We start from the raw sequence: 19,028 nt of genomic DNA, 5'->3' as shown, positions 1-19,028 counted from the left end.
GGACAGCTTTGAATAACGAGAGTTAGACTCCTGTAGATGTGAAACACTTACTCCAATAATCAAATATTTAATCCACAGAACATAAATTACATAACTGATTAATTATTAAAGTGATTTCAAGTAAAAATGCCAAAAACATTCGACAGTTCCTACTATTTTTAGAGCATTGGTTGCCAAAATAAGACATCTGAAGACTACGTCTTGTTTGGTGGGAGTAATGGGCAAGAAAATACACTGAAAAAACACAATTAGAAGAAATCAAATATGTAATCCACAGAACATAAATTACATAACTGATTAATTATTAAAGTGATTTCAAGTAAAAATGCCAAAAACATTCGATAGTTCCTACTATTTTTAGAGCATTGGTTGCCAAAATAAGACATCTGAAGACTACGTCGTGTTTGGTGGGAGTAATGGGCAAGAAAATACACTGAAAAAAACAGAATTAGAAGAAAAGAAAATAAGCATTAGTTGCATCCCTGGACTTTGGTCTTTTAAATACACACACACACACACACACACATATATGCATATATATATATATATATATATATATACACACATATGCACACACACACACACACATACACACACATCTCAGTGATTCCAACAAGAGTCAAATCTACAATAAAAAGATTCCCCTGCCGTAACACCAGCAGCTACAGACAGAGCTGAGGACAGAGCCAGCAGGCGATGACAGCCTGAAGAAGAGAGCGCATCATGTGTGAATTGTAAAGAACTACTCAAGTTGTCTGCCTGAACTGGGTCATTCAAATAAATACTATTACGAACAAAAGTGCAGACGTTTATCTGATGTTGCTGCTGATAGCCCCAAATTACATTAACAGTCCCTGCTATTATGCAGTGCTGCTATTGTCCTGTAAATCTACAGAGAATATTGGATACACGCACGAAAACACAAACTGCAAACTGGTATAGAAAAAAACATATATTGATCATGGCAAAAAACAATAGAAATTTAATTCAAACAAAAAATGCTAATTATCATGTGTGCATTTATTTGTGCATAGCATGTAGAGTAATGGATGCATTTTAAGAGACAAATGAACATAAACCTAAAACAAACACACATGTCTCACATAAACCACACCATCTCCCTCACAACACACACTGATTAGACCCAATCATGTGTCCCTCGGCTGCATCTCTCTCAAATAATCTTTCCAATCTCACTAATCTTTATGAGCCTTCTTTCTTGCCAGGGCAAAATGATACTTTTTCTTTTTGTAATTTTCCCTCTCAATAACACATGCTAATGAAACAGGGAGCAAATGAAACCTGGAGCAACCCCAATGGTTCAGTACACTTTATGCCCAATCATTCAAAAGCAGCAGACAAGATTGACTCCACAGCCATTGAGCCTCTCTCTAATAAGCCAATTTAAGCAACCATTAAAAAGGCCCAAAGAACTCATATGTTCCTCCTGTGACCCAAGATGGTCTCTTTTTAGTCTTCAATATAAGGAAAGATGGGGAGAAGAGCATCAGCAGTGGCAACAAAGTAACACAGAGGGAGGGCCTGGTGGTAAAAGACGATGAAAGAGACGAGGAGTGAATGATACAAAGATGGAGACGGAGAATGGTGAAGAGAGCTACAAGCAAGCAAGTCAAAAACGATTACATGAAATAAAGAGAAAAGGCCGGAGGTTAAAGAAAAAGGATTGAGGAATGAGGTGTAAAATTAGAAAGCAGAGGAGAGAAAGAATCAGCCAAGAAGACTAGATGAGCTTATCTTAGCCCAAAGGCTAGACACTGGAGTATACAGCTACCCTGGCTCTCTAAATGCACCTATCAGCACCTCTAAAGCTCACTAATTAACACATTATGTAACAGTGAATTACTGTCATTTTTTTCACTTAAGTTTGTGTACACATTAAACAAAAAAGATGTTTATGGGCGAGTTGAGGTGTTGTTACCTTTGGACAGAGCCAGGTTTGGTTTCTGTTGTGCCTGTATTTCACAGGAGGTATCGGTCTACTCATCTTAATGCTGTGTGTCTGTTTTTAAACATGTCTAACTGACCCTTTAAGCTTCATGAGGAACGCCATATGTAACCTGTTACATGATAAGAAGTCAAAAGGACAGTTTATGCCCTTGAAGCAGATGGACATCTTTCCGTTTGAACAGACAGAACAACCTTGAAGCCAGGAGGAGAAACTACTATTACATCAGAATACCACCATCACTTCACCTGAATGCAGTCAGAGCAAGAGGAGCGACATCTGTTACATACATTAATCCTCTTAAACATGCAGTTAAATGGAAAAAAAAAACTTTTCATTTCCCCTTTTAAATATTATTATGTTTGACAATTACTGAGCTCATTGAACTCAACGATATAAATTAGGTGATTCATTATTTTTTCAGAGTCTTAAATATATATATTACAGAGGAAATTACCAGTGGCAAAGCTTCTCTGTAGAGATGACAATCCGTTATCACCATTAGCAGATAATTAGCGAGTACAATAATTTTGTGTTTCAGAGCGGATCTGAAAATCATGCTTGACAGCACAGATGCAGAAAGCAGTTTGTGAACACAGATTAATGCTCTAACCTCAGGGGATGAGGCACAATGGCACTAACAAGGAGTGTGGTGTGTGGCGGGTTGGAGTATCCTCATTAGTGTTACTTCTGCTTAATTAATAGTATTAAGACAGGTGTGACGACAGAGGACAAGCACACCCAAGCGTATGCGTTCTGCATGAAAACAATACAAAAATAAAATCTCTATTTAGCATGTGTTTAACATGCATAGATGCTGTTTATGTGCAATGACTTGGCAATAACTTGTTTGTCAGTCTCCCACCACAATAGCTGAGTACAAGCGTCCTCCGCTTTTCTAAAATAAGGAAGCTCCCTGTGACACGGCCTTCCTTTTGGCTTGAAGTCAAAGTGAGAACGTGGCAGACGTGTTGACATTGAGCACAACCTCACAAATGTTTTAAAGTGACTTTATACAGCGAAAATACTTCACTGACTTTTAACTCAGCAGCCATTTTCCAAAAAGGTACATCTTTCTAAACAGTTCAGGTGCCCTGAGAGAACACATGCAAATTTAAAAACAAACAAAAAAACCCAGAAAAGAGAGAAATAGCGATAACGCAACCAAATACAGCAGAAACTGTTTCCAGGAAACGCAAAAGAGTGATGAACACATCCAGACACAGCAGGGACATACTTGTTGTCCCACACCCAAAAATACAAACTTACATTTTAGTTCATATTCTAGCAGACAGCCAGTCTCTGCTGTTGGATAATTTGCTGGTTTATAAGATATCATAAAATCATAATTTTACCTTTGAAACAGAAGAAAACATGTTTCAGATGTATCTGTTTACTGTAGCTGTTGTTTTTTTGCTTGAATTGTAAAGTAATATTTGCAGTGATGAGTTTGGTGGGCTGTCATGCCGATTTGAGCACATCCTAAATGTCTAGTTGACCAATCACATTGCATGGTCGAAAACACTTGTGTCACAAACACTGGCAACAACAAGGATGTCGAAGCCATGTTCATCACTTTTCAGCGTACCCTAGAAACAGAAACGGTTTTCATTGCCGTTTCTGTATTTGCTTGAGTTTTCTTAAATTGCAGTGCATCAAGCTCTCAGAGCTACCCTAGATGTTGATTTTATGTGTTTCTCTCATGTTTATTGTGTTTTGCATCGATTACATTCTCATTACAGTAAAATGGCACTGCTTTGTCAAAACCAAACGGAGGTGAAGGAATACAGAAACACAGCTTTACTGCATTTTCCCTTAGCTGAGAAAAGTTTTACTCACTCAAGTACAGGCTTTGCAGGTCACGGCAGCCCCTTGAGAGTCACCTGTTTTTCTCCAGACAACTGTCACTTTCTATGTTTTTCGTTTATCACACAATTTGAGTGGGGACTGGACCTTCTGATCTTGTCTGCAGCTCAGTATATAGTATGTGAGTTGGAGTCAGTTCATTCACTGTTTTGAAGAGCTGACTGTTTACTGGCAGATGTGGCCAATGCCTTGATTCCAATGGGCACCACTATGTGACATTTCATTTGCGGCACTGTTTACTGTGTAATCCAGAGTGTCTTTATTCATTTCTATCTAAAACGGTGCTAAAATCTTAGGCAAACAGACAAATATTTCTTCTCCAAGCCATCAGTCAGTCAATGGATCATACACAGTAGTACCTGAAAATCTTACCCAATTTCCCAGACTGTATTTCACAGGTATTTAATTTCAAATATTGCACAGGGAGACAATTTGAGGCTGGTGTCATGGTTGTCCTGTCACATCTCATCTCGTACCTCCCACACAAACACTTGGGTCCACATGCAACCATGGCATTGGAAGGTGGCTTCAACAGAGCATGTCATGTATCAGCCTAATAGAGCAATGATAACAAGCACTCTGCCTGCATGCCTCCTGTTGACAACTGGCACAATGGGACACTTAACAGAGGAAGAGAAACAGGATGTGTTTACCTCTCTGTCCTCCCATCTTCTGATCCGCACCACTGTTAGCTGTAGTAAAAGTCTGGAACTTTCCTTTCGCTTCTTCTTTCATAGTTTAACCCAAGGAGCTAAAAGTCTGAATAAGGGTGTGTCGTGGCTCTTTCAGACACAATGCAATTTCAGCTGCACTTGTGCACCCAGCTTGTTGTGCTGTGCACCCACGCAGTGAAAAGCCATCCTGGCCTAGTTAGCATACAGAGACCCTCTGCAAAAAAAGAAAAAAATCTTTTATGTGAAGTTAATTTAAAGTTAATCTATCTCATAGTCTATCTCATAGACATAGAGTTACATAGTTTTCTTTCTTTTTTTCGCAAAGAAAAAAAAGGTCTGATCGTTACACCCCTAGAAATAATGGGTTTCATAGTGCAGTGGTGCTTTTGTCACGTTAAACAGAGGAAATGAAGGAAAACCAAATGCTACAGGAACAACAATAATAGCATCCAGCCTGTCTGCATTCATTCATTGATTCACTGTGATCTGTCATGTTCTTGCATCATGTCAGCAGACCACAGATGTACAACAACAAAGACAAAATGTTGTGTAGACAAACCTAACTGTTATAAAATGAAATTGTATTTCCCATCACTAAGTCCAATTCAATATTTATTTTTATTTGTAATATATTTTTTGCAAATGTTCCCCTACAGCTACAAAGTGCACAGCTCCTTTCTGCCACTCAATGCCAAGACATAACAACTGAAAATATCCAGACAGCTCCATATTTTGAAATTTTTACCTCATATTTTGCATCACCATACAGCAAAGAGAGAGTGTGCTCATACACTGATAACATGATGCAAATACAAAGCAGCTTAACCAAATTCTAAGAACTGTTCGATTATTCTGAATTGTTGGTTCAAAATTTATTATTCTGGTATTAATAAATACTCAAACGTCCTAATGCACAATTTAATCCTCTACAGATTTTGAATCCTGTCATATTCTGTGGAACCACTTGTGCAGTGCAAATTTACCCTTAACATGCAAGCTTACGCTTTATAAAACCTGATCTTTAATACAAATATAGAGGTAGAAGTTTAGTGCAAAATAATGGAAAACATTTTATGTTATTAAAAAACAGCTACAGAGACAATAATTATTGAAACGTGACATGTTATTTTCCCCCCTCTACTTATTAAATGTCATTGTTTTAATAATCCTGATATTTTTATTTCAGGGAAGCAGGAATACTTTCAAATGGGAATTTTTAAAAATCTTTTTATTTTTTTTGTATTTTCTGTCTGATATATTGTTTGAAGAGAGAAGATATCAAGTCAGGTTTTTTGTTTCGTTTTGTTTTTTACACTGCTAAAACAGTCATGGGACCAGCACTGTATAAGGGCAGGATTGCCTGGGGAGATCCTTTAAGGGTTTAAAAAATGTAAATGATGTTCTGCCAAACTTTGATGCATACAGTTTGATGCCTTGATGCCTTGCTCAAGGGCACCTCGGGCATGGAAATCTTTTTTGAGAAGCAAGAGCGGGGCTCAAATTGGCAACCTTGGGGTTATTGGACGACCTACTCTCCCACTGAGCCACAGTCACCCTAAAAATGTTATATGACCCTTATTCATTAATGTGCAGAAACAGGAGCAAAAATACAAAGATTATTAACCCGGGTAATTGGTTCTGTGTGTGTATGTGGACTATAGTTGTAGTTGTATGTGTGATAGTCTCAGACTTTCACTTTAAAAAAAAATGTTTACCCGCATGCACATTAGGAACCTCACAGATAGTGCAACAGTACAACACAGTCCCGAACACAATATATACAATATTTTCATAAGCAATCTATGTGCAAGTGACCACAGTGGGTAATTACAGGCCAAATGTGTCAATTTGCCACCCTCACATTGGAGGTCTTAGACTTGTTTTCCTCATGACAGAAAACAACATAAAATTGGCTGCAATTATTATTAAATTGGTACAAAATGTGATTAAATGTTCTCTGCTGCTTTGTGTATTAATTAGTTTTTATTGTAAGGGCACATCTTGGCGTGTCTGTAAATTGGTGAGTTAGTGGCCCTGTTACTGCAGTGCCACCACTGACTTCCTGTGCACATCTGCTGCTACATGAGATCATCTGGATTCAGTTCATAAAAATGGAAAATACCACTTGTTAATTTGTCTGTAGATGAGACAAACAAGATATTTGCTGGCAAAATATCAGCATGCAGATCAAACTAAAGGTCTGTCACTCCTGACAACATTAGCAATGGAGCTAATGCATGGTTGGTTGTTTTGTGCCTAAACCTGATCAAACAACCATACTGTAGCATCATCTGAACATAACAGATAGATTTTTTCAACTGAAACAGGCACAGAAAAATGATGTTGTCTTGCTGAGTGTCTGACCTAAGCGGCAACCTCTGCAGCTGTGAAATGAAGCTGAAGTGGAAGTGCCAAACACTGCAGTTGAAGCTGGCTACCAAAGTCTCCATAAGCCCCCATATTAATACACCAACCTTCACAGCAGAAATAAACATGTCAATAGCCAAAAAACAGTTTTGGTCTCTATAGCTAATTTCCCCATTCATGACAACTCTACTGAATTTCTATTTAACTTACCATTCAAATTATATTACGGCTTAGCCCGTAGACAGTGTAGGCAGGACTGTCAAGACCACCACACTCTGAGCTTTACAACTACTCTTCAGAAACCTATGGATGACATCACAGAGACTACAGCAATGTTTTTTACCATCTATGTTCAGATCAGAAAACACTATTGTGAGTGTTCTTCTAGAAGACAGGTATGGACAAACATGTATTTGTCATTGTAGGACTTGTTGGTCTCAAAGCAGCTCTGGTGATCTCAGTAGATTATTCAATTAGTCTACTGTTGAATTAATCACCAATTAACTAACAGCTAGCTCCTAATTAGCAGACTTGTTACTTTTCAGTTGCTTTCACATTCTGACATGAATATTTTCATTTCATACACACAGAGGATTTTTTTTTACCAACCTGCCTAGCAACCCACACTTGACTGAAGTTTCAGCAAAATCAGCTTTCGAAACATTAGGCGCTTTCTCATAAAGTTCTCATAATATCGTCTTGTTGAGACAATAAAAAAACCTGATTAGCATTGCCTCTTTTACTTGCTCCCATGCACAGTATCATTCTAAAGAAGGGTGTGCAATCAGAGTGAGGGCTGCACTCCTGTTAAGCATGCACTGGAGAGCATAAACACTGTTGAGTAGGGACTTTACACCAACTGTGTTGATTATTAAAAAAAAAAGAAAAACGAAATGGAGGCAGAGGGAGAGAGAAAGAGGATATATTCAAACACAAAAGCAGACGGCACATACATGCCTACACTGATTAGATAATAATTTTATTATTATTTATATTATAATAGGGCAAATGTAACTTTTGGCTCGCATTGGTACGCATTGCTTTACGGCACACACCATCAGCTATGTCACTGATTTTAGTGGAACTGGATCATATTTTATGTTTTCTAGTTTTCCCTCTGACGTCCTCTGCAGCATTGGTTCAATTCTTGGTGATTTACAGAGTTTCTGGATGGACAGTAAAATAAACTGCTGTTAACTATAGCTGGTGTTAGTTAATTTTAGCTCAGTTTGTTAGTCATGCTGCTGTCGGTAAGCTTGGAGCACAGGGGAACAGTGCTATCACAGGCGCTTTGGAGTACCAGGAAAAGGAAGTTTTCAGGCCCAGTGTGGGAGTGTTCCTGGAATTGGCACAAGAACCGGAGCGAGGGCTTTAGCTGGTAAGCACTACTGTATATCATTTTCACAGACAATTCGTTCGACATAGGATAACTTACATGGGATCAACCCACATTTGACACGGTCATAACCAGACTGCTGTCATGGGTTAATCCCCTCGTTGTCGCTAATCCCGGAAGTCCACAGATGTAATTCCATATACATCACTCGTTGCACACACAGTTACAACTGATATACAAATATATAGAAAAGATTGCTGGTTGCAGGTTGCCGAAAATAGCCATTGACTTCCACTGTTTTAAAAGCACTGTTTTAATCTCATTGGAAATAACATGGTGCTGTGAGCCAGTGCAACTTCTTTTATTTGGTGTCTTCACAAAGAGTGAAGTAATTTATTTCACAACACAGGCCCATATAAAACACGTATCAACCTGTGAGATACAATCCTGTTTAAATGTAATTTGGTTGGGTAGGCTTGACCCTACAATAACCTTTTATTAATCCTGTAGTGATTATAGACATGCATGTTCACCCTCTCATACCAAAGCCGAGCAGTGTCAGGCCAGACTTCAACATGTTCAACGTATTCAATCAATGGCAAGTCTCTGCTCAATCAGAGTATTGATTACCAAGGTGTTACATTAATAAGAGGAAAATATTGAGTGGCTGGCAGGTCAATAAGTATCCTCCTGCCATGACCTTCTTGACACAAACATAAAGCAGAATTTGACTTGTCCTAACAGGAAAACCACAGGTTTAATAATAACATGAAACATGGTTCAGTTGCATTTTGGTGTGCTAATGAGCCATACCAGTGAGCCAGTAAAAACAATACTGAGGGCTTGGAAGTAACACACCTAAATAAAACACAGCCATTATTAATATCTAGCCACGCAGCATGCATGGCTCAGTATTGTTAGTCAGTCTGTGGTGTTGTCCAACACTTTGGTCCAAAGTAAAGTATCTTAACAACTATTGAATGTATCACCACGAAATGGTGTACAGACATTCTTGATTCCCAATAAAAGAAGCCTGTCTTTTATGATCCTCTGATTTTCCTCTAGTGCCACTATCAGGTCAAAATTTTAGGCGAAAACACCTGTAAATCTAATTACGTTCCTGTCAGCCTGAGCTCTACTTTGTATTTGGTCTGAATTAGAAAATATTAGCATTTAAGCATACCAAAATAACACGTTTAACATGGTTAAAGCTTTAAACACCACATTTGAATGCTAGTGTTATCTTCCTCATAGCACTGTGGTACCTAAGTACAGCTTCACAGAGCCACTAACATGACTGTAGACGTGTGTTTGACAAGAAGAAATGTCTACTGTGAGAAGAAGGACAAACACAAAGTGTGAGCAGAGCAGGAACACCTAGTGCACATACAAACCTCACACAGAGATGTTAGGGGAGGCAGATAAACATAGAGGTCATACTAAGAATACATTTGGGAAAGGCTTTGGAGAAGATACATTTGGACCTCATTTGAAAAGCAATTTGTTTGCGCTGTTGTTGTTGTTTTTTTAGATGTGTATGCTTTGTTGCTGTCTAAAACACTATATTTTCAGATTTAGGGCAGTGTTTAATATATGAACACATATCTTGCACAGAAAGCCAAAACTAATCCTATCAGTCTATCAATCTACTCATCAGTTTTAGCTTGTGCTTCTCTTGAACATGAAGGCATGAGCTGACTGTCTGGCATGGTAATTACTTTCAATTATGTCTCTCAGTTCTTCTTGCCAGTCATCGCTGTCAGCTCAAGCTTAGTGAGGGTACTACTCTTTCAGAGTAAATGAGTGAGAGCAGAGAGGGGGTGTCTCTTTGTAATTTACTAATTAAATCAATAACAAAGATTTTGTTGGTTTATGATATTCATAAGAACACTGTCCAGAGTTGGGAAGGGAAACAGATGAGCTAAGAGAATGATAGAGAAAAATGGACCACCCACAGTTTGTGACCTACAATAAAATAACAGTATAAGGGGCTAGTGAGTAGTCTTTGGATAGTACAGTAAAACGGCATCTAACAGCTGCAGCCTCTTAAATAGGTCAAAGTAAAACACATTTACCAGAACACTTAGAGCTCTCTGTCTGTTCTTCACTTTTGGTCATTGTAGGGAATGGGGGTTGTGGAGTTTAGCATGTCCTCCTTCAGGTACTCAAATAAAACGCTCTCTGAACTTAGAAGCTTTGCTTTTAAGCCAACATGGATAAGAAGTAGCACTTAAAGTGCTCAAAAAATGAGACAAGATGACATTTATACATCTACAGCAACTGAGCAAACTCTGCTCGAAAATGTGGTAGTAATAAAAAAGTCAAATTTGCTACTAGACCTTGTGGTGAGATGATTTTCTTAAGTGTAAAAGTACTTTTGAGGCAGGGTTAGTTCATTTGCATGCTGAATTCAAACACCCATGACTCATTTCTTGTCACTTTTTTTCAGCTAAGTAAACTTTGGTTGCAGTTTAATGTGCAATCAGAACACCTGTGCACTACGATTCCCTGCTTCTTTGCATGCAAGTAGTGAATCAATAATCATATATTATGAAAAGAATATCCTCCCATGCATCATTATATCACATTCCAATGAAATATTAGAAAATGTACTATGTACGAAGTATCATCTACAGAATCTAATGTCCACTGGATCTCACAGAGTAAAAAGGTACAGATCCTTTGGTATTGACAAGTTAATGATAAACAGGAATACTTCAGTATTGACACAAAAACAACCCAATTATCATGAAATGTGCTCTGACTGCCACTGCTGTAGTTATAGCTGCCAGACAACCTCTTACTGTCCATTTCTTTCTCAAATCTTGTCTTAAACTAATGCATGTACACACACGGCTGTCTCTGCTCCCCTGATTATCCACCATTATATATCAATTCCATTTGGCCTATAGATCTGTGGGCATTATCCTGCCATGTCTCTATCGACCAGACAAGTGAAAGCCCACTCAAAAATGCCCAGTGAGGATGATAGAGTCAACAGGAAGAATAAAGGTCTGTTGCTAAACTAAACTGAACTGCTATCTGGAGTGAAACACGAGGGGATGATCTTCTCCGTTAATCAACAATCAACAACTTTAACTATCATAAAAAGAAGAAAGAAAAAAAAAAGAAACTATGTGCAAACTAAGGCAGCAGACATACCAGCTTGAACCACCCTAAAGTTGGCTAGAGTATGTGTCGATTACATTCAATGCAATAAGCTGATCTTTTAAATCTTCCATCATATTTTTTTGGAAAATGCATTTAATTGAGGCATGAGTGAAACATTACATACTTGGCAGAGCTTTTGGAGAGTAATATCATACTGGTTTTAACAATTACATTATTGTTTGATTCTTTGGATTTATGCCCAGCTTCAGGTCGTAGTAGTGATGACCCTCAGGTTCATTCACTGACGTGCTACTGTACCCCAAGTACCCATCCTGCACATAAATAATGCAAATCAACACCTCACACAAAGCACATAACCTATGCAGAGGATATTAACATGCAGAACACACAAGAGGAAACACTCTCTTGTGGTGCCTTGTGTATAAAACATAGCTTCGACACATACATACTCAAGAGTGTGTCAGCAGCAAGCATATTATGTTGCAAAACATGAGCATTCACAGACTTGTAAACAAGGCTAACATCTTTACCCTGCAAACTCCCAGAAAGAGATGTAATTAGTTGTTGGCATGCTTCACATTCTGCTGTTTTTATTTGATTTTGAAACAAGCTCTCGGAGCGAGTGATATTTAGCAGATGCATCTTCTGTCTGGAGGGATTTTGCCAAAGGTATTTCACTAACTTCCAAAAAAAGCCAAGCCAAATTATGTGATGGTGTCACTCAAGAAAAAGAATACCAGTTTAAATAGCTTTTAAATAACACATAAATCTGCTTCACCTACACTGTATTTACCTGCAAAAAAAAAAGAGCTTCAAAAACTGACCTGACCTTTACTTATATTCCCTATGAGAGCAGAATTGAGCTCTGTTATTGAGTTGCAAGTTCCAATAATCCATATTGCAATTAAAATGACACAGTGGCTGAGTGACAGGCTGGGGTAGGTGTTACAGAGAAAGAAGATATGTGTTGTGGAATATGGTCTTTAAAAGGCATGAGTATCACATGTATAAAAAGAATGTGGTGGTAGCCCACTGGCCAGCGCAGAGATTTAAAATTTGTGTGAACTGAGCAAAAACACACGTTCCTCCTCTAACCCAACAACAACAGATTAGGCACAGTAATTGGTCATGGAAAGTGGAGCTTCTTTATGCATAATATAGCATAAATATACACCTCTGAGGTGTGAAAACATGCAGCTGTGAAGCAAGGTGTTGACAAAAACCAGATGCAGTCAGCAAATCTTCACTGGGTATAATGTCACAACACCGTGCAGCTCCCAGGTGTGAAATAGTAAAGCTGAAAGAGTGTTAAATAAAGTGTTGCCAAAAGCAAATTAGAGGAGAAATCTCTTGTAACGTTGCAAAGTCAGTCCACGATTTCACTCATTTCACTGTGGTCCGGGAAGCACTTCTTTAGAACATCACGAGTAGGACGTGTGATAAATGATTGACAGTCGTCAATCCTGACAGCACCACAAACCCTTCCTACACCTGAATGGATCAACAATGGTCTTTCCTAATGATTTTCAACCTTGAACAACAAAGCGGAAACTTCTAACCACTGAATTTCATTGATGAATACATTGGAGGCTATAAATAGGTCATGCGGGGCATCCTGCTGGGTAAGAGGAATCATGACTTGTTGCAAGTCATTCCTCATCTCTCTCTCTCTCACTCATTTCCTGTCTTCCCTCTCCTGCCTGCTCTCCAATAATAGCTTAAAATGACCCCAAATAAATTAATAAACAAAAAGAAATAGGCTAAAACTGCTGCAGTTCTAACAGCACTTCACAAAGTTTGGAGGTCTCATGATGCCTTGAGCCACATAAGCGCTCAACAATTGCTCTGACATGGATGAGTCAGGCCAAAGTGCGTCTCATCGGTCTATTGTAGGGCTAATCAAACAGTCATCTCTGAAGTTACTGTATGTGTGCACTGATTTTAAAACAGGCTGGAGGCATGTCTCCTGTGCAAACCTCCTTGCATGACGCTGTCTTGCTCACCATGTACACAATGAAAATGTAAAAGAAAATGAAGGGACAGCCCCCCTCTCTTCAAAATAATCAATAAATGAATAAAACATGTCAGAATGGCAGCTCAAAGCAGGCACCACCAGGTTTTCATCATCGTCTGAGCGTCTGAGGCTAATTAATTTCTAGTTATGAGAACAGAAAAGCAATGTACCCACTTACCGGGAGAAAGTGCATACATGATTCTAAGTAGGCTAATTAGCTGGCATGTATGCCTAGAGTTTAACTGTGCATGATCACTGTGATGAATGTAAAAACTGTTTATAGAGCATGCATAGCGCACCCACATCAACACCATGCACACTTTTGCATGTGCCCACATTATAGAGTTCTCAATTACAGTCTCAAAGTGGATCTGTGTAACCAATTTCAGCCCCATAATGATACCAATTAAATATTTGTAAGTAGCACAAGTCAATTTTGACAGTCAGTAATACTTCACTTGCTGCTGGACTGAATATACTTGTGCCTCACCATTAAGAGCTGTGCTCACGGATCAATGGGTTTCCACATTTACACATGAAGTGTAAGCCAACAGATCGATAGACCCTGAGTTTTGGATGGAACGACTGGTACGGAGCCACAATGTCACAGACATAGGTCTCTCATCCAGTGAAGGAATGACAGCAAGACAAAGAAAGAGGCAAAGACTGAAGAGCTGGAGGATTTCAAAGGTAGAGAAATCAAAGGCATGAGGGAAGGCGGGCAGGGATACATGGAGAGAGGATATCAGGGCATTTATAAAAGGTGGAGAATCAGAAGACTATAGAAATGACGAAAACAGATAGAGCTGCCTGGGAAATGAAATGTGCCTGCCAGCTAGTCCCTCAGCAGTCTGATTTTTCACAGTTTCCTTCACAAAGCAGGACACCCTGCTGGTCTGTCACTACTGGGAGTCCCCACACTGCTTATCCGTCCTGCAAGGGATTCCCATTGTACCAGGTCTCCATTTCGGTTCATGATCTGAATAAATACTTAGCCCACCAAGCAGCAAAAAAAAAAAAAAAGCAAATCATGAGCTTATACAAAACAACCTCAGCAGAAACAGACCATGACCGATCTGTCTGCAAAGTCTGTCAAAAGATCTGAAACGTCATTGGATTTGAAGCCACTGTCAGTCAGGAGGAAGAAAAACAGCAAAACAGGAAAGCTGCTGCTCTCTGCAATACTGGACATTAAGTTGCCAAGTTCAGTGACAGGCAGACGTTTTGATAGTTCTATACATTTGTGAAAAAGAAAGGAGACGGGAATTTAATGCTCTACATAAAATAGACAATTTCACTCAGTTCATTTAGGATTCAGGATTCAAGAGTTAAAACTGGACTGCCTCTGAGATGCAGAGCTCTGAGAGATGCACCTCTTCTGGATAATGCATTTATTTAGCAGGTCAGGTCAGCACCATCAGGCAGCATCCACATGTCTGACTGGGGCTAATGAGCACTTTCCTGAAAGATACTGAGGTAGTTGTGGATGAGCTTACAGCATTATATTGCTTGTGTAAATATGATCCTGACATGTCTGATGTGAATCAATGGCACTGATGCTGACGGACAGGTGTACTGTTATTTTGTATAATGAGAATATATACACCAACACCAGAATTAAAACATTTTAAAAAGGTAATATGCAATATTATATATACACCAAGTGAAAGATGTTAGAAACCTGAAATTAGTCAAATCAGGATTTCAAATATCTGAATATCTATTGTATCTCAAAGTCCAGAATTCATTTTGCATGCATATGAATATGACAGGACGTTAGTACTTTATATGTCTCAAGGTTTTAGTGGAGCTCTTTGACAGGATGCAGCCTGCTGAAAAAAAGGGGGAAACACCAGGCTGAGGTTGAGGCTGAACTTGTCGGTGTGTTTTAACGATCACAGGAGCCAAACAAAGCCAACCAAAATGTTCAACATCCACATCTCCAAAAGCACATTTTTATGCAGCCCATTTTCCTTTTGTAACAAAACACAAGCCCGCCTCGCAAAAAAAATTAAAAGAAGTAAATTTAATTCGACAACATTAAATCAAAAAACCTTCTGATTACCTTGTGTCTTCCCCACAGCTCATCCACACGTGGGGACAAAGGGAATCCCGACGTATTTTGCACGTTGTTGTCGGACTGAGAGAGATCAGCTGTCACATTTAAAACAAATGTCTTTCATTCCGTATCAGTAAACATTTTCTCCATCCTCTGTTGGGATATGTTTACTCCACAGCTGTCCCCCCCACAACGAACAGGGTAGTCCAGACTCCTCTGTCGGTCTTTGGTCTTCACATGATCGAAGGTTTCTTTCTTGTCCACTTTTATAACGAGATTAAAACATTTCTAAAAACAAAACTGGCGCGTTGACTAAATGAGTTCCTGGTTTTTCGGGTTACTTTCCATTTTTACCACTCACGGTCTTCCTCACAGAGACGAGATGTTTGTGTTTGGTGGTGGGGGGGTTGAAAGCTTTCGCGTATCAAATGCATCTGAAAGTCCGACCATGCCTCCCTCCTCCTCCTCTCTGAGCAGCCGAGGAGTGTGGACCAATGAGAGAGAGAGAGAGAGAGAGAGAGAGAGAGAGAGAGAGAGAGAGAGAGAGATCTGTCAGCGAGGCAGCAGAAACCACGAACAAACATTTCATCCTATAGTTGCAATTATTATAATGATCAGCAAAGATGGTTTGGACAAACTGTCAACATTAATAACCTTCATCATTTTTAATAACAATAAATCATTGTATAATTTACTACATATAACATTAATATTTTAAACATTAACATTTACACAGTTGTAAACTCAGTGGGCAATAAATATATAATTTGATAATTTGGCGGCAGTAGCTCAGCCCATTGGGACTTGGCTTGGAAAACGGAGGGTGGCCGGTTCAAGTCCCACATAGACCAAAATATGGAAGGTGGACTGGTAGCTGGAGAGGTGCCAGTTCACCTCCTGGGCACTGCCGAGGTGCCCTTGAGCAAGGCACCAACCCCCCCCCCAACTGCTCACTGGACGCTGGTCTGGCTGGCTGGCCATCACTCCACCATCTCTCCACGTTTGCATGTCTATGCCGTTGTACTGCATGTGTGTGTGTCCGGGTTAAAATGCATGTAAATAAAAAATAGAGTGAAAAAATAATTTCCCCATTGAGGGATTAATAAAGTATATCTTCTTCAAATGAAGTTATGAAACGCATGGTAAGTACATTTACTCAAGTACTGTATTCTCTTGCTTACTGCCTACTAGTGGTGAACAACTTTGGCTTCAGTTTGTCCGTCAAGGCTTAACGGCTAAACAAGGTCTACCACCTGAGCTACAGCAATCACTACAAGGTCTGTTGTGCTTGTGGTCACAAACACTACAGATCAGTCTTTGTCTATGGCTCTGAACTACCAGGTGTAAAGTGTATAAACCAGAGGTTTTCAGGGGGCATAAGGATTCTCAATGTGTGATGAAGTGGAAAAAATATTACATCCATCCATGATCTGTACCGCTTATCCTCATCAGGGTCACGGTGTGGCTGGAGCCTATCCCAGATGACTTTGGGCGAGAGGTGGGGTACACCCTGGACAAGTCGCCATCTTATCCCAGGGCACATAAAGACAAACAACCATTCACTCACATTCACGCAATTTAGAGTCAAAATATTGCATTAGTTATTAAAATACTACCAAAAGATCAAATACAATATCCTAAATGTGTGTTATTGCTTGGCTCATGTATTGAGTATCTTTGTGATCAAATAATCTTGATCACATAGGTATTCAGGAACTCGAAAATTAGGCAAGAGCTTTGTCTAAGGGGACGGCCCACAGCCACAGACTTTGAAAACCCCCGGTTCCCAGCTAACCATGTTCTGAACACATGAACACAAAGAGATCAAATCGAAAGATTTACTGAAGCATGAAGCTTCCTTGGGAACATGACCGCTCTTTGTGCATTTGTTGAACTAATGTACATATATCAGGCCAAATAAAATATATATATCTTCTCAGACATTGCTTCACGTTATCCCTGGAGATTTAGTCAGTGTTGTGGTGGAAAATATGGCTGATATTAAGTGCAAGAACTTTGCTTCATGGGGTTAAGTGATCTGGGTCTCCTGTGAAATGACTACTGCTACATCATTCACTGGAACAGAGCAGCAGGAAAGTTATGGTCAAACTGTTTAAAACTTACTGCAACTATTGTACACAACACAACTCTCTTTCAACCCTGTTGTTTCATGGTATGCATAGTATCACCAGAGCTATTAACTTTTCAGCATGAGCATGCTGCTGCTCATGAGCTCAGTGAATTCCCATATCCTATATTTTACATCTGCCTCCTTTTAGAGCTACAGATGACCTCTGAAGACATTCCTATGTTGCAGTAAATAAACTGTCTGAAATTTGTCCTGTTAACAGAAGGAAGAATAATGTGGAAAAAAAACCTGGCAATATTATTCTCAAGTGTCTCATCTCATTCTCTGGAGGTTCTCTATAATAAATCTGTAACTGAATTGTGTATCTGCATAACATGTGTGTTTGTGTGTGTCACAGTGTCACCAGTTCATGTTGGATGTGAGGACTCCACGTACGCTGTCTCCAGTCTGTTCCCGTTTATTAAGCCCTGTGAGACCGTCATTTTTCTGTGTGGAAAAAAGATGACTCCTCCAGTCAAATACATATAAGTCTGTGACATTTGTCTCATAATAATCCACTGGACCTCACATTTACTGACCAAGGAGGTTAAAGGGTTAGAAAGCTTTTCCATGCAAGTATAACCTGCACCTTGTCAAAGCTGGACAAAAATAAACCTGAAACAGTCTCAATGGGATTAAGGCACGCATATTAAGTATATGGTTAAACCCTGTAAGTCTTTGAGTATTTGATCCTCAAACCCAACAAAAGAAAATCTGCATCTTTGTTAAGGCTCTCGAAAATAAGACATTGCGCCCTCCAGAACACATGTGTTTTCTGATCTACTATCAACAGGACAACTTTGTTTGTCCATGCCCTACAAAATCATTACAGATCACTGTGAAAATAAAAAATCAGTTTTACTGTGACTGTAGTCAAGATTTAAAAAAATGTATAAAAAGATTTGGTTACAGTTAGGGAAAGCTCTGGGTTTGGGATAAAAGTATGACTTCATTAAAGCTGGAGGGACCTCCATAATCATGGTTTGGTAAGCTCATGGTTAGTGGTGGTTAGTTCAAGAAGATGACCTAAATGCACACAGATCAGCAGATATGCAGATAAATCCAGGAAAAGTCCATTAACCAGGAGTCCAAACAAACAAAATCCAAAACTGAAAAAGACCGGGAAGAAGCTCAAGGATGGAGCAAAGAACTGAAGAGACAGAGAACTGAGGAACTAAAACAGAACTTGTGAAACAGACAACCTGGCAAATGACACCAAGGAACACAATACAAGGACTAAATACAAGACAGGACAACAAGCCACAGGTCCTGTTGTACTTTCTTCTTTGCTACCAACAAATAAGTAATGATTTCTAAATATAGGTAGTTTGGGTGGATTTGCTGTTGAATATAAATAATAGCCTCAGGACTGAGGCTGTTATTTCTGGAAGGATAGTCTCAATTATTCTTCTTCTATTTCTGGCTGAAGACCTTTATAGTCGTGTAATCAATTTCTACTTTAATCCAAGTAGATTAAAGTAGAAAG

At 39.2% G+C, this 19,028-nt stretch overlaps 1 protein-coding gene across 1 annotated transcript in view; it reads right to left on the bottom strand.

The window, feature by feature from the left end:
- Nucleotides 1-15,533, bottom strand: part of pde4ba (phosphodiesterase 4B, cAMP-specific a) — a 160,065-nt gene extending 144,532 nt beyond the window's left edge. The window contains exon 1 of the mRNA XM_027290016.1: nucleotides 15,421-15,533. The gene's annotated coding sequence lies outside the window, so the exon portion shown is untranslated. The remainder of the gene's footprint in view (nucleotides 1-15,420) is intronic.
- Nucleotides 15,534-19,028: the final 3,495 nt, after the last annotated feature.

The sequence above is a fragment of the Larimichthys crocea genome, chromosome XVII (genome assembly GCF_000972845.2).
Source record: "Larimichthys crocea isolate SSNF chromosome XVII, L_crocea_2.0, whole genome shotgun sequence".
Lineage (NCBI taxonomy): Eukaryota > Metazoa > Chordata > Actinopteri > Sciaenidae > Larimichthys > Larimichthys crocea.
This window is presented reverse-complemented; position numbering and strand designations above follow the sequence as displayed.